Raw genomic sequence first — 13,344 nt, 5'->3', positions numbered from 1 at the left:
GGTGGCAAGGCCCCGGGGGTATGAGCTCCGTCCGGAGTTCCTTAAGGCTCTGGATGCTGTGGGGCAGTATTGGTTTACAAGACTCTGCAACATTGCGTCTACATCGGGGGCGGTACCTCTGGATTGGCAGACCGGGGTGGTTGTTCCCCGGTCTGCCAATCCAGGATGGCAGACCGGATTGGCAGACCCGGTCTGCCAATCCGGTCTGCTATGAGTCCTAACTGCTTTGGTACACCTGCCGATGACAGCCTTCAGTATTTTGTGGCTGTCATCAGCCACAAAATACTACATTACTCTGGCGTTGCAAGTAATGAGAGGCTGGGTTGTCAGAAGGGGAACCGGAGGGTGTGTTCCAACTATCGTAGATCACACTCCTCAGCCTTCCCGGTAAGGTCTATTCATGCGTACTGGAGAGGAGGAACCTCGGATCCAGGACAATCAGTGTGGTTTTTCCTGGTCGTGGAATGGTAGACCAGCTCTAAACTCTCGGCAGGGTCCTTGAGTGTGCATGGGAGTTTGCCCAACCAGTCTACATAAGTTTTGTGGACTTGGCCTTGGTCCCCGGTAAATCCTGTGGGTAGTGCTCAGAGAGTATGGAGTATCGGCATGTCTGATTGTGGCGGGTGTCTCCCTGTATGATCAGTGTCAGAGCTTGGTCCGCATTGCCGGCAGTATGTCGGACCCCTTTCCAGTGAGGGTTGGACTCCGCCAAGGCTGCCCTTTGTCACCGATTCTGTTCATAACTTTAATGGACAGAATATCTAGGCGCAGTCATGGCTTTGACTGCGCCTGGTTTGGTGGCTGCAGGATTAGGTCTCTGCTTTTTGCAGATGATGTGGTCCTTATGGCTTCAACTGGCCAGGATCTTCAGCTTTCATTGGATCGGTTCGCAGTGAAGCGACTGGGATGAGAATCAGCACCTCCAAGTCCGAGTCCATTGTTCTCGCCCGGGAAAGGGTGGAGTGCCATCTCCAGGTTGGGAAAGAGATCTTGCCCCAAGTGAAGGCGTTCAAGTACCTAGGAGTCTTGTTCACGAGTGAGTATAGAGTGGATCGTGAGATCTACAGGCGGATCGGTGCGGCGTCTTCAGTAATGAGGACGCTATATCGATCCGTTGTGGTGAAGAAGGAGCTGAGCCAGAAGGAAAAGCTTTCAATTTACCGGTCGATCAACGTTCCCATCCTCACCTATGGTCATGAGCTTTCGGTTATGACCAAAAGGACAAGGTCACGGGTACAAGCGGCCGAAATGAGTTTCCTCTGCCGGGTGGTGGGTCTCTCCCTTAGAGATAGGGTGAGAAGCTCTGTCATCCGTGAGGAACTCAGTGTAAAGCCGCTGCTCCTCCACATTGAGAGGAGCCAGATGAGGTGGTTCGGGCATCTGCTCAGGATGCCACATTGATACCAAACATGCAAGATGTCTAAACATGCCTGTAATATTTTACAGGCATGTTTAGACATCTTGCATGTTTGGTTTTGGAGTTATGTTTATATAACCTGCTTTCTGAACCGCCACCTTTGTGGTTTGCGTGTCCCACTGATCCTAGGAGCTATGTTGTCCAGGGGCTTCTCTGCCCCCTGGTAGGGTCCCCCAAGAAAAACAGGTCCTAGGTGAGGAATCAGACAAAGAGCAGCTCAAAGACCTTTATGAAAAGTACAAATCGAGGACCTAGATTTTTTTCTTGCCCGGACGCGGGTCACCATGGCTCCCCTGTGGAGCCAGGCCCAGAGGTGGGGCACGATGGCGAGCGACTGGTGCCCATGGGGCCCAGCTCGAAGAGGCAACGTGGGTCCCCACAGCAATAGGCTCACCACTCATGGGCTGGGTCATAGAGGTCGGGTGCAGTGTGAGCTGGGCGGCAGCCGAAGGCAGGGCACTTGGCAGTCCGATTATCGGCTACATAAGCTCGCTCTTGGGACGTGGAACCTCACCTCGCAGGGATGGAAGGAGCCTGAGCTGGTGCGCGAGGTGGAGAAGTTCCCGGCTAGATAAAGTTGGACTCACTTCGACGCACAGCAAGGGCTCTGGAACCTGTTCTCTCAAGAGGGGTTGGACTCTCTCCCACTCTGGCGTTGCAAGTAATGAGAGGCTGGGTTGTCAATTCTTGTTTCCCCCCGGCTCAATACCTGCACATTGGACTTAACCCAGTAGACGAGATGGTAGCTTCCCTCCGCTTTCTGGTTGGGTGACGGGTCCTGACTGTTGGTGTTTACGCACCAAACAGCAGCTCAGAGTACCCACTCTTTTTTGATTCCCTTGAGAGTGCTCCCTCGGGTGATTCCCTTGTTCTGCTGGGGGTCTTCAACGCTCATGTTGGCAACGACAGTGAAACCTGGAGAGTCGTGATTGGGAAAAATGGCCACCCAGATCTGAACCCAAGTGGTGCTTTGTTATTGGACTTTTGTGCTCGTCACGGATTGTCCATAACAAACACAATGTTCAAACATAAGGGTGTCCATATGTGCACTTGGCACCAGGACACCCTCGGCCGCAGTTCCATGATTGACTTTGTAGTTGTGTCATGGGATTTGCGGCCTCATGTTTTGGACACTCGGGTGAAGAGAGGGGCGAGCTTTCTACCGATCACCACCTGGTGAGCTGGCTCCGATGGTGGGGAAGGATGCCGGACAGACCTGGCAGGCCCAAACGCATTGTGAGAGTCTTTTGGGAACGCCTAGCAGAGTCTCCTGTCAGAGAGAGTTTCTTTTTCCACTTCCGGAAGAACTTTGAACATATCACAAAGGAGGTGCTGGACATTGAGTCGGAATGGATCATGTTCCGTGCCTCTCTTGTCGAGCCAGCTGATTGGAGCTGTGGCCGCAAGGTGTTTGGTGCCTGTCGTGGCGGTAATCCTAGAACCCGCTGGTGGCCACGAGCAGTGCGGGATGCCGTCAAGCTGAAGAAAGAGCTTATCTGGTCCTTTTGGCTTCGGGGGTAGATGAGCTCCGTCCGGAGTTCCTTAAGGCTCTGGATGCTTTGGGGCATCGCATGGACATCTGGGGCGGTACCTCTGGATTGGCAGGGTGGTGGTTCTTCTCTTTAAGAAGGGGAACCGGAGGGTGTGTTCCAACTATCGTAGATCACACTCCTCAGCCTTCTCGGTAAGGTCTATTCATGTGTACTGGAGAGGAGGAACCTCGGATCCAGGACGAACAGTGTGGTTTTCGTCCTGGTCGTGGAACGGTAGACCAGCTCTATACTCTCGGCAGGGTCCTTGAGTGTGCATGGGAGTTTGCCCAACCAGTCTACATGTGCTTTGTGGACTTGGAGAAGACATTCCACCCCGGGAAGTCCTGTGGGGAGTGCTCAGAGAGTATGGGGTATCGGCATGTCTGATTGTGGCGGGTCGCTCCCTGTATGATCAGTGTCAGAGCTTGGTCCGCATTGCCGGCAGTAAGTCGGACCCCTTTCCAGTGAGGGTTGGACTCCGCCAAGGCTGCCCTTTGTCACCGATTCTGTTCATAACTTTTGTGGACAGAATTTCTAGGCGCAGTCATGGCGTTGAGGGGATCCGGTTTGGTGGCTGCAGGATTAGGTCTCTGCTTTTTGCAGATGATGTGGTCCTTATGGCTTCAACTGGCCAGGATCTTCAGCTCTCATTGGATCGGTTCGCAGCCGAGTGTGAAGCGACTGGGATGAGAATCAGCACCTCCAAGTCCGAGGTTCTCACCCGGGAAAGGGTGGAGTGCCATCTCGAGGTTGGGCAGGAGATCTTGTGGATGAGTTCAAGTACCTGGAGTCTTGTTCATGAGTGAGGGAAGAGTGGATCGTGAGATGCACAGGCTGATCGGTGCGGCGTCTTCAGTAATGAGGACGCTATATCGATTCGTTGTGGTAAGAAGGAGCTGAGGCAGAAGGAAAAGCTCTCAATTTACCGGTCGATTTACGTTCCCATCCTCACCTATGGTCATGAGCTTTGGAGTAAGACCGAAAGGACAAGATCACGGGTACAAGCGGCCAAAATGAGTTTTCTCCGCTGGGTGGCGGGTCTCTCCCTTACTGTAAGAATTTTCACCGTTTGATTACAGTAACCTACTGGCAGCTAATGGTTCCAGTATAAAACTGTTTTTCTACAGCACACATACTGTGATTTATCACTACAGTTTATTACTGTAAAAAGTATCACAGTACTGTGCTGTATCAAATATACACTTCACAGCATAATACTGTCATCTGTTTAGCGGCATTACACTGTTATTTTAGTGTATCCACTGTAATATCCATTAACTTCCACCCCGGGAAGTCCTGTGGGGAGTGCTCAGAGAGTATGGGGTATCGGCATGTCTGATTGTGGCGGGTCGCTCCCTGTATGATCAGTGTCAGAGCTTGGTCCGCATTGCCGGCAGTAAGTCGGACCCCTTTCCAGTGAGGGTTGGACTCCGCCAAGGCTGCCCTTTGTCACCGATTCTGTTCATAACTTTTGTGGACAGAATTTCTAGGCGCAGTCATGGCGTTGAGGGGATCCGGTTTGGTGGCTGCAGGATTAGGTCTCTGCTTTTTGCAGATGATGTGGTCCTTATGGCTTCAACTGGCCAGGATCTTCAGCTCTCATTGGATCGGTTCGCAGCCGAGTGTGAAGCGACTGGGATGAGAATCAGCACCTCCAAGTCCGAGGTTCTCACCCGGGAAAGGGTGGAGTGCCATCTCGAGGTTGGGCAGGAGATCTTGTGGATGAGTTCAAGTACCTGGAGTCTTGTTCATGAGTGAGGGAAGAGTGGATCGTGAGATGCACAGGCTGATCGGTGCGGCGTCTTCAGTAATGAGGACGCTATATCGATTCGTTGTGGTAAGAAGGAGCTGAGGCAGAAGGAAAAGCTCTCAATTTACCGGTCGATTTACGTTCCCATCCTCACCTATGGTCATGAGCTTTGGAGTAAGACCGAAAGGACAAGATCACGGGTACAAGCGGCCAAAATGAGTTTTCTCCGCTGGGTGGCGGGTCTCTCCCTTACTGTAAGAATTTTCACCGTTTGATTACAGTAACCTACTGGCAGCTAATGGTTCCAGTATAAAACTGTTTTTCTACAGCACACATACTGTGATTTATCACTACAGTTTATTACTGTAAAAAGTATCACAGTACTGTGCTGTATCAAATATACGCTTCACAGCATAATACTGTCATCTGTTTAGCGGCATTACACTGTTATTTTAGTGTATCCACTGTAATATCCATTAACTTTTAATTACAGTAAAATAATTGTAAGCACTATAGACTGAGCTTTACGGTATAATGCCACTAGAAGTTAATGAATTGAACTTTTACATTTTCAAAATCAAAACCCCTGCAATCTGCTGGCATAAAAATGACTGGAGAAATGGCCTTGCAAGTTAATGCTTTTATTAACCAATTATTTTAAAGTGCATCAAATACATTCAATGTACATTTAGTTCATTCTTCTTATTTTCAGTAAAGCATTTTAACATTTATAACATGTCAACTTAATTTCAAACTGGAGACAAAACACTGAACACGAGTCCAGTGTTTAGTTGTCGGCTACATAAAGCCCCACTCAAAGTCTGTGAGATGTTTTATAAGGGTCGCTACGTGAGGATTTACAGTTGCTGCCTTTTTCTGAACCAGCTTCCCGGTCTTCTTGGACACCACCTTTCCCTGGCTAGCCTTTGTTCCCCTCTCGGGGTTAACGCCAATGAATCGCCTAAAAAAGAGAGAAAGCATATTAAATATTCTGTTGTGATTGAAGATTACTTGCAGTCGATACAGAACTCCACTCACATTGTTATTTAGGAATATGCACTGCACAAATTTTAATATCAATTTTAGGATATATGTGAGCCTATACCATAACCACAGCTGTAGATGAGTGAATGCTCTAAAACCCATTAAGACAAATTCAGAGAGGAAGACAATGCTAAAGCCTCCCCAATCCCTCTCTCTATTTATTTTTTCTCTCCATCTACGGGACCGTGTATTTACGCTGATGTTTCCTGCTTTCACCCATTTAACATATCGTTACCTGCTCATTACCTATCTTCTCTGCATCCTGGGGTCACACTGGTGCTTCTTGCCTTTACCCATTCAACATATCTTTACCTGCACATCACCTACCTTCTCTGCATAGTGTGGTCACGCTGGTGCTTTCTACCTTTACCCATTCAACATATCTTTACCTGCACATTACCTACCTTCTCTGTATCCTGGCGTCTAGCTGGTGTTTCCTGCCTTTACCCATTCAACATATATTTACCTGCACATTACCTACCTTCCCTGCATCCTGGGGTCACACTGGTGCTTCTTTCTTTCACCATACAACATATCTTCACCTGCACATACCTACCTTGTCTGCATTGCGTCGACCACACCTGCGCTTCCTTCTTTCACCCATTCAACATACCTTCACCCGCACATTACCTACCTTCTCTGCATAGTGGGGTCACACTGGTGCTTCCTGCCTTTACCCATTCAACATATCTTCACCCGCACATTACCTACCTTCTCTGCATCCTGGGGTCAAACAGGTGCTTCCTTCTGTGACCCAGTCAACATATCTTTACCTGCACATTACCTACCTTCTCTGTATCCTAGCGTCAAACTGGTGCTTCGGTCCTTAATAAGAAGGTCCACAAAGGAACAGAAGAGTCATTGATTTAAGGCACAGAATTGGGGAAATGACAAGTCAAATTCCTGAACAGAGGTGAGAAATATAAAATAAAATATCCTAACAGTATTTAACAGTATCAAGAGGATTTACCTTTGAACGAATTCCAATGTCCGAGCACCAAGCAAGAAGGGCAGCAAGCCCTGAGATGAAGCTAGGTTGGACGCCTTTGCAGATGACATCACCTTCCATGCTGATCATCCAACGTTTTATTGTGACTTTGTCACCAGCAACTGGTAAAGTCAAGAAATGCAGTTTATGTTCCTAAACAGTATCCAATATGGGTAGCATTTTAAAAGTATTTGGAATGGCCACCTCACTCGCTCTCTCTTTACTCTGTTTACATCTAGTCTCCTAAGGCAGTGGTTCTCAAATGGGGGTATGCGTACTCCTGGGAGTACTTGAATGTATGCCAAGGGGTACGTGAGATTTTGAAACTGTTAAATACTGTTAGGATATTTTATTTTATATTTCTCACCTCTGTTCAGGAATTTGACTTGTCATTTCCCCAATTCTTTGCCTTAAATCAATGACTCTTCTGTTCCTTTGTGGACCTTCTTATTAGGGACCGAAGCACCAGTTTGACTCTAGGATACAGAGAAGGTAGGTAATGTGCAGGTAAAGATATGTTGACTGGGTCAAAGAAGGAAGCACCTGTTTGACCCCAGGATGCAGAAAAAGTAGGTAATTTGCAGGTATGTTGACTGGGTGATGGCAGGAAGCACCAGCGTGACCCGAGAATGCAGAGCAAGTAGGTAATGTGCGGGTGAAGATATGTTGAATGGGTAAAGGCAGGAAGCACCAGTGTGACCCCACTATGCAGAGAAGGTAGGTAATGTGCGGGTGAAGGTATGTTGAATGGGTGAAAGAAGGAAGCGCAGGTGTGGTCGAGGCAATGCAGACAAGGTAGGTATGTGCAGGTGAAGATATGTTGTACGGTGAAAAACAGAAGCACCAGTGTGACCCCAGGATGCAGGGAAGGTAGGTAATAAGCAGGTAAAGATATGTTGAATGGGTAAAGGCAGGAAACACCAGCTAGATGCCAGGATACAGAGAAGGTAGGTAATGTGCAGGTAAAGATATGTTGAATGGGTAAAGGTAGAAAGCACCAGCATGACCACACTATGCAGAGAAGGTAGGTGATGTGCAGGTAGAGATATGTTGAATGGGTAAAGGCAAGAAGCACCAGTGTGACCCCAAGATGCAGAGAAGATAGGTAATGAGCAGGTAACGATATGTTAAATGGGTGAAAGCAGGAAACATCAGCGTAAATACACGGTCCCGTAGATGGAGAGAAAACATAAATAGAGAGAGGGATTGGGGAGGCTTTAGCATTGTCTTCCTCTCTGAATTTGTCTTAATGGGTTTTAGAGCATTCACTCATCTACAGCTGTGGTTATGGTATGGCTCACATACATCCTAAAATTGATATTAATATTTGTGCAGTGCATATTCCTAAATAACAATGTGAGGGGAGTTCTGCATCGACTGCAAGTAATCTTCAATCACAACAGAATATCTAATATGCTTTTTCTCTTTTTTAGGCGATTCATTGGCGTTAACCCCGAGAGGGGAACAAAGGCTAGCCAGGGAAAGGTGGTGTCCAAGAAGAGCGGGAAGCTGGTTCAGAAAAAGGCAGCAACTGTAAATCCTCACGTAGCCACCCTTATAAAACATCTCACAGACTTTGAGTGGGGCTGTATGTAGCCGACAACTAAACACTGGACTCGTGTTCAATGTTTTGTCTCCAGTTTGAAATTAAGTTGACATGTTATAAATGTTAAAATGCTTTACTGAAAATAAGAAGAATGCACTAAATGTACATTGAATGTATTTGATGCACTTTAAAATAATTGGTTAATAAAAGCATTAACTTGCAAGGCCATTTCTCAAGTCATTTTTATGCCAGCAGATTGCAGGGGTTTTGATTTTGAAAATGTAAAAGTTCAATTCATTAACTTCTAGTGGCATTATACTGTAAAGCTCAGTCTGTAGTGCTTACAATTATTTTACTGTAATTAACTGTTAATGGATATTACAGTAGATACACTAAAATAACAGTGTAATGCCGCTAAACAGATGACAGTATTATGCTGTGAAGCGTATATTTGATACAGCACAGTACTGTGATACTTTTTACAGTAATAAACTGTAGTGATAAATCACAGTATGTGTGCTGTAGAAAAACAGTTTTATACTGGAACCATTAGGTGCCAGTAGGTTACTGTAATTAAACGGTGAAAATTCTTACAGTAAGGGAGAGACCCGCCACCCAGTGGAAAAAACTCATTTTGGCCGCTTGTACCCGTGATCTTGTCCTTTCGGTCTTACCCCAAAGCTCATGACCATAGGTGAGGATGGGAACGTAAATCGACCGGTAAATTGAGAGCTTTTCCTTCTGGCTCAGCTCCTTCTTACCACAACGAATCGATATATATATCATTACTGAAGACGCTGCACCGATCAGCCGGTGCATATCACGATCCACTCTTCCCTCACTCATGAACAAGACTCCAGGTACTTGAACTCTTCCACAAGATCTCCTGCCCAACCTCGAGATGGCACTCCACCCTTTCCCGGGCGAGAACCTCGGACTTGGAGGTGCTGATTCTCATCCCAGTCGCTTCACACTCGGCTGCGAACCGATCCAATGAGAGCTGAAGATCCTGGCCAGTTGAAGCCATAAGGACCACATCATCTGCAAAAAGCAGAGACCTAATCCTGCAGCCACCAAACCGGATTCCCTCAACGCCATGACTGCGCCTAGAAATTCTGTCCATAAAAGTTATGAACAGAATCGGTGACAAAGGGCAGCCTTGGCGGAGTCCAACCCTCACAGGAAAGGGGTCCGACTTACTGCCGGCAATGCAGACCAAGCTCTGACACTGATCATACAGGGAGCGACCCGCCACAATCAGACATGCCGATACCCCATACTCTCTGAGCACTCCCCACAGGACTTCCCGGGGTGGCCACGGTCGAATGTCTTCTCCAAGTCCACAAAGCACATGTAGACTGGTTGGGCAAACTCCCATGCACACTCAAGGACCCTGCCGAGAGTATAGAGCTGGTCTACCGTTCCACGACCAGGACGAAAACCACACTGTTCGTCCTGGATCCGAGGTTCCTCCTCTCCAGTACACATGAATAGACCTTACCGGGAAGGCTGAGGAGTGTGATCTACGATAGTTGGAACACACCCTCCGGTTCCCCTTCTTAAAGAGAAGAACCACCACCCCGGTCTGCCAATCCAGAGGTACCGCCCTAGATGTCCACGCGATGTTGAAGAGTCTTCTCAACTAAAACAGCCCCACAGCATCCAGAGCCTTAAGGAACTCCGGACGGAGCTCATCCACCGAGGAGGTTTTTAACTACCTTGGCAACCTCAGCCCCAGAAATAGGAGAGCCCACCACAGATTCCCCAGACACTGCTTCCTCATAGGAAGACGTGTTGGTGGAATTGAGGAGGTTTCGCTTGGCCTGTCGGTATGCCCGCTGCCTCTGGAGTCCCATGAGCCAAAAGGACCAGATAAGCTCCTTCTTCAGCTTGACGGCATCCCTTACTGCTGGTGGACACCAGCAGGTTCTAGGATTACCGCCACGACAGGCACCAAACACCTTGCGGCCACAGCTCCAATCAGCTGGCTCGACAAGAGAGGCACGGAACATGATCCATTCCGATTCAATGTCCAGCACCTCCTTTGTGACATGTTCAAAGTTCTTCCGGAAGTGGAAAAAGAAACTCTCTCTGACAGGAGACTCTGCTAGGCGTTCCCAAAAGACTCTCACAATGCGTTTGGGCCTGCCAGGTCTGTCCGGCATCCTTCCCCACCATCGGAGCCAGCTCACCAGGTGGTGATCGGTAGAAAGCTCGCCCCTCTCTTCACCCGAGTGTCCAAAACATGAGGCCGCAAATCCCATGACACAACTACAAAGTCAATCATGGAACTGCGGCCGAGGGTGTCCTGGTGCCAAGTGCACATATGGACACCCTTATGTTTGAACATTGTGTTTGTTATGGACAATCCGTGACGAGCACAAAAGTCCAATAACAAAGCACCACTTGGGTTCAGATCCGGGTGGCCATTTTTCCCAATCACGACTCTCCAGGTTTCACTGTCGTTGCCAACATGAGCGTTGAAGACACCCAGCAGAACAAGGGAATCACCCGAGGGAGCACTCTCAAGGGAATCCAAAAAGAGTGGGTACTCTGAGCTGCTGTTTGGTGCGTAAACACCAACAGTCAGGACCCGTCACCCAACCAGAAAGCGGAGGGAAGCTACCATCTCGTCTACTGGGTTAAGTCCAATGTGCAGGCTTTTAGCCGGGGGGCAACAAGAATTGACAACCCAGCCTCTCATTACTTGCAACGCCAGAGTGGGAGAGAGTCCAACCCCTCTTGAGAGAACAGGTTCCAGAAACCTTGCTGTGCGTCGAAGTGAGTCCAACTTTATCTAGCCGGGAACTTCTCCACCTCCTCCTGAATCCGAGGTTCGACTATCCGGCGTAGCCTCCTCTCCAGCACACCTGAAAAGACCTTACCGGGAAGGCTGAGGAGTGTGATCCCACGATAGATAGAACACACCCTCCGGTTCCCCTTCTTAAAGATTGTAAATAATGTAAATAATTCAATGTGATTATCTTGTGTGATGACTGTATTATGATAATAGTATATATCTGGTAGTGTATATCTGTATCATGAATCAATTTAAGTGGACCCTGACTTAAACAAGTTGAAAAACTTATTTGGTTGTTACCATTTAGTGGTCAATTGTACGGAATATGTACTTCACTCATGTGCAACTTACTAATAAAAGTCTCAATCAATCAATCAACCAAAGTCCGGCCTTCATGCCAAGAGCCTAAATCTCTAATGTGAGTGACTTCATTAGATACTTTGCTCGCCGGGAAATAGTAGCAACAGGACTACTGCAATTTAACGACAAGCCTCAAAATTTCAGAGCTTGGAAACGCTCCTTTAAAAATGCAATAAATGGATTAGATTTAACAACAAGTGAGGAGATGGACTTAATGTTAAAGTGGCTTGGCAAAGAATGAACACGTAGAACAAATTACAGCCATACACATTAACAACCCAACCAAAGGTCTCAATATGATGTGGGACAGGCTTGAGCAATGTTATGGCTCAGCTGAAGTGATTGAGGATACACTCTTCAAAAGAATTGATATGTTCCCCCAAATCACATCCAAAGACTACACAAACTAAGGAAGTTTAGTGACCTGCTCATGGAAATGCAGAGTACTAAAGCTGAAGGAGACCTTCCTGGTCTTGCGTTTTTGGATACCGCAAGAGGATTAAATCCAATTGTGCAGAAACTTCCCATCAATTTGCAAGAAAGGTGGACCACAGTAGGAGCTAAATACAAATGCACACGTGTCCCCTTCCCACCATTCAATGTTTTTGTAGACTTTGTAACGCGAGAAGCTAACTCAAGAAATGACCCAAGCTTTAACTTTACATCGTTCCCTGACGTACCCAAACTCGACAAACTGCCTTTGAGAGCATATAAACAAAAATAAATTTCAGTGCACAAAACTGATGTTGTCTCCCGTTACAATTTAGATACACAAAAAAAACGGCAAACAAAGCTGTTAACAGCGACAAGCTTTGCCCAATTCACATGAAACCTCAGCCCCTCTCGAAGTGCAGATCATTTCAAATGAAAACACTCGATGATCGAAAAGCATTCTTAAAAGAGAACCACATTTGCTTCAAATGCTGTTCTTCATCTACACACAATGCAAAAAACTGTATGGTCAAGATACAGTTTTCTGAGTGTCTTGATGATAAACACTGCACTGCTCTTCACCCAGGACCAGCACCCTGGTTTAAAGAAACTGAACCTGCAGCAGAGTATGGAGAGGGACTCCGCTAAGTCGGAGGAGATCACGTCCAAGTGCACACAGGTTTGTGGCGTGAGCGAAGCAGGCAGATCCTGCTCTAAAATTAGTCTTGTTAAAGTGTACCCAGCGGGCCATCCTGAACAAGCAGTAAGGCTCTATGCCATCCATGATGAACAAAGTAACAGGTCGTTAGTATGTCCTGAGTTTTTTCAATTGTTAAATGACCGTGGCCCTAGTTCCCTTTACTCACTAAGGACATGTGCTGGTACTAAAAAAGCAATGGGCAGGAGAGCTACAGGATATGTAGTGGCAGCCTTGGATGGTTCAGTCCACATCCCATTGCCTAGCCTCATTGAATGTATAAATATCCCAAACGATAGAGATGCAATTCAATTCCCACACCCAGTGCATCTATGCAACACAGTCACCTAAAGTAAGTAGCTCACCTTATCCCTGACCTGGACTCTAATGCCAATACTCATGCTTCTCGGACGGGATGTTATTAGAGTTCACAAAGTCCATAAACAGATAAGTGGCCCTAACAACGCACTTTATGCACAAAAATTGGACCTCGGGTGGGTCATAGTAGGAAACGTGTGTTTAGGTGATGTCCACAAAACTCTCGCTGTGAAAACGCTGTTCACAAATACAACTGAGAAGGGGCGTCCTACAATGTTTGAGACATGCCCCAATGTATTTAATGTAATAGCGAAACATTGTGAGATACAAATTCCATTCAGCTTCAGGACCCAACTTGTGGATAGCGCTTGTGAACCTGATCATTTAGGATGTAATGTGTTCAAACAAACCAGACATGCCAATTACATCGCACCCTCCATTCAGGACAAAGCCTTCTTGA

Source organism: Entelurus aequoreus, linkage group LG19 (assembly GCF_033978785.1).
Source record: "Entelurus aequoreus isolate RoL-2023_Sb linkage group LG19, RoL_Eaeq_v1.1, whole genome shotgun sequence".
NCBI classification, from domain to species: Eukaryota; Metazoa; Chordata; class Actinopteri; order Syngnathiformes; family Syngnathidae; genus Entelurus; species Entelurus aequoreus.
The sequence above is the reverse complement of the archived record's forward strand: the minus strand, read 5'-3'. Positions refer to the sequence as shown.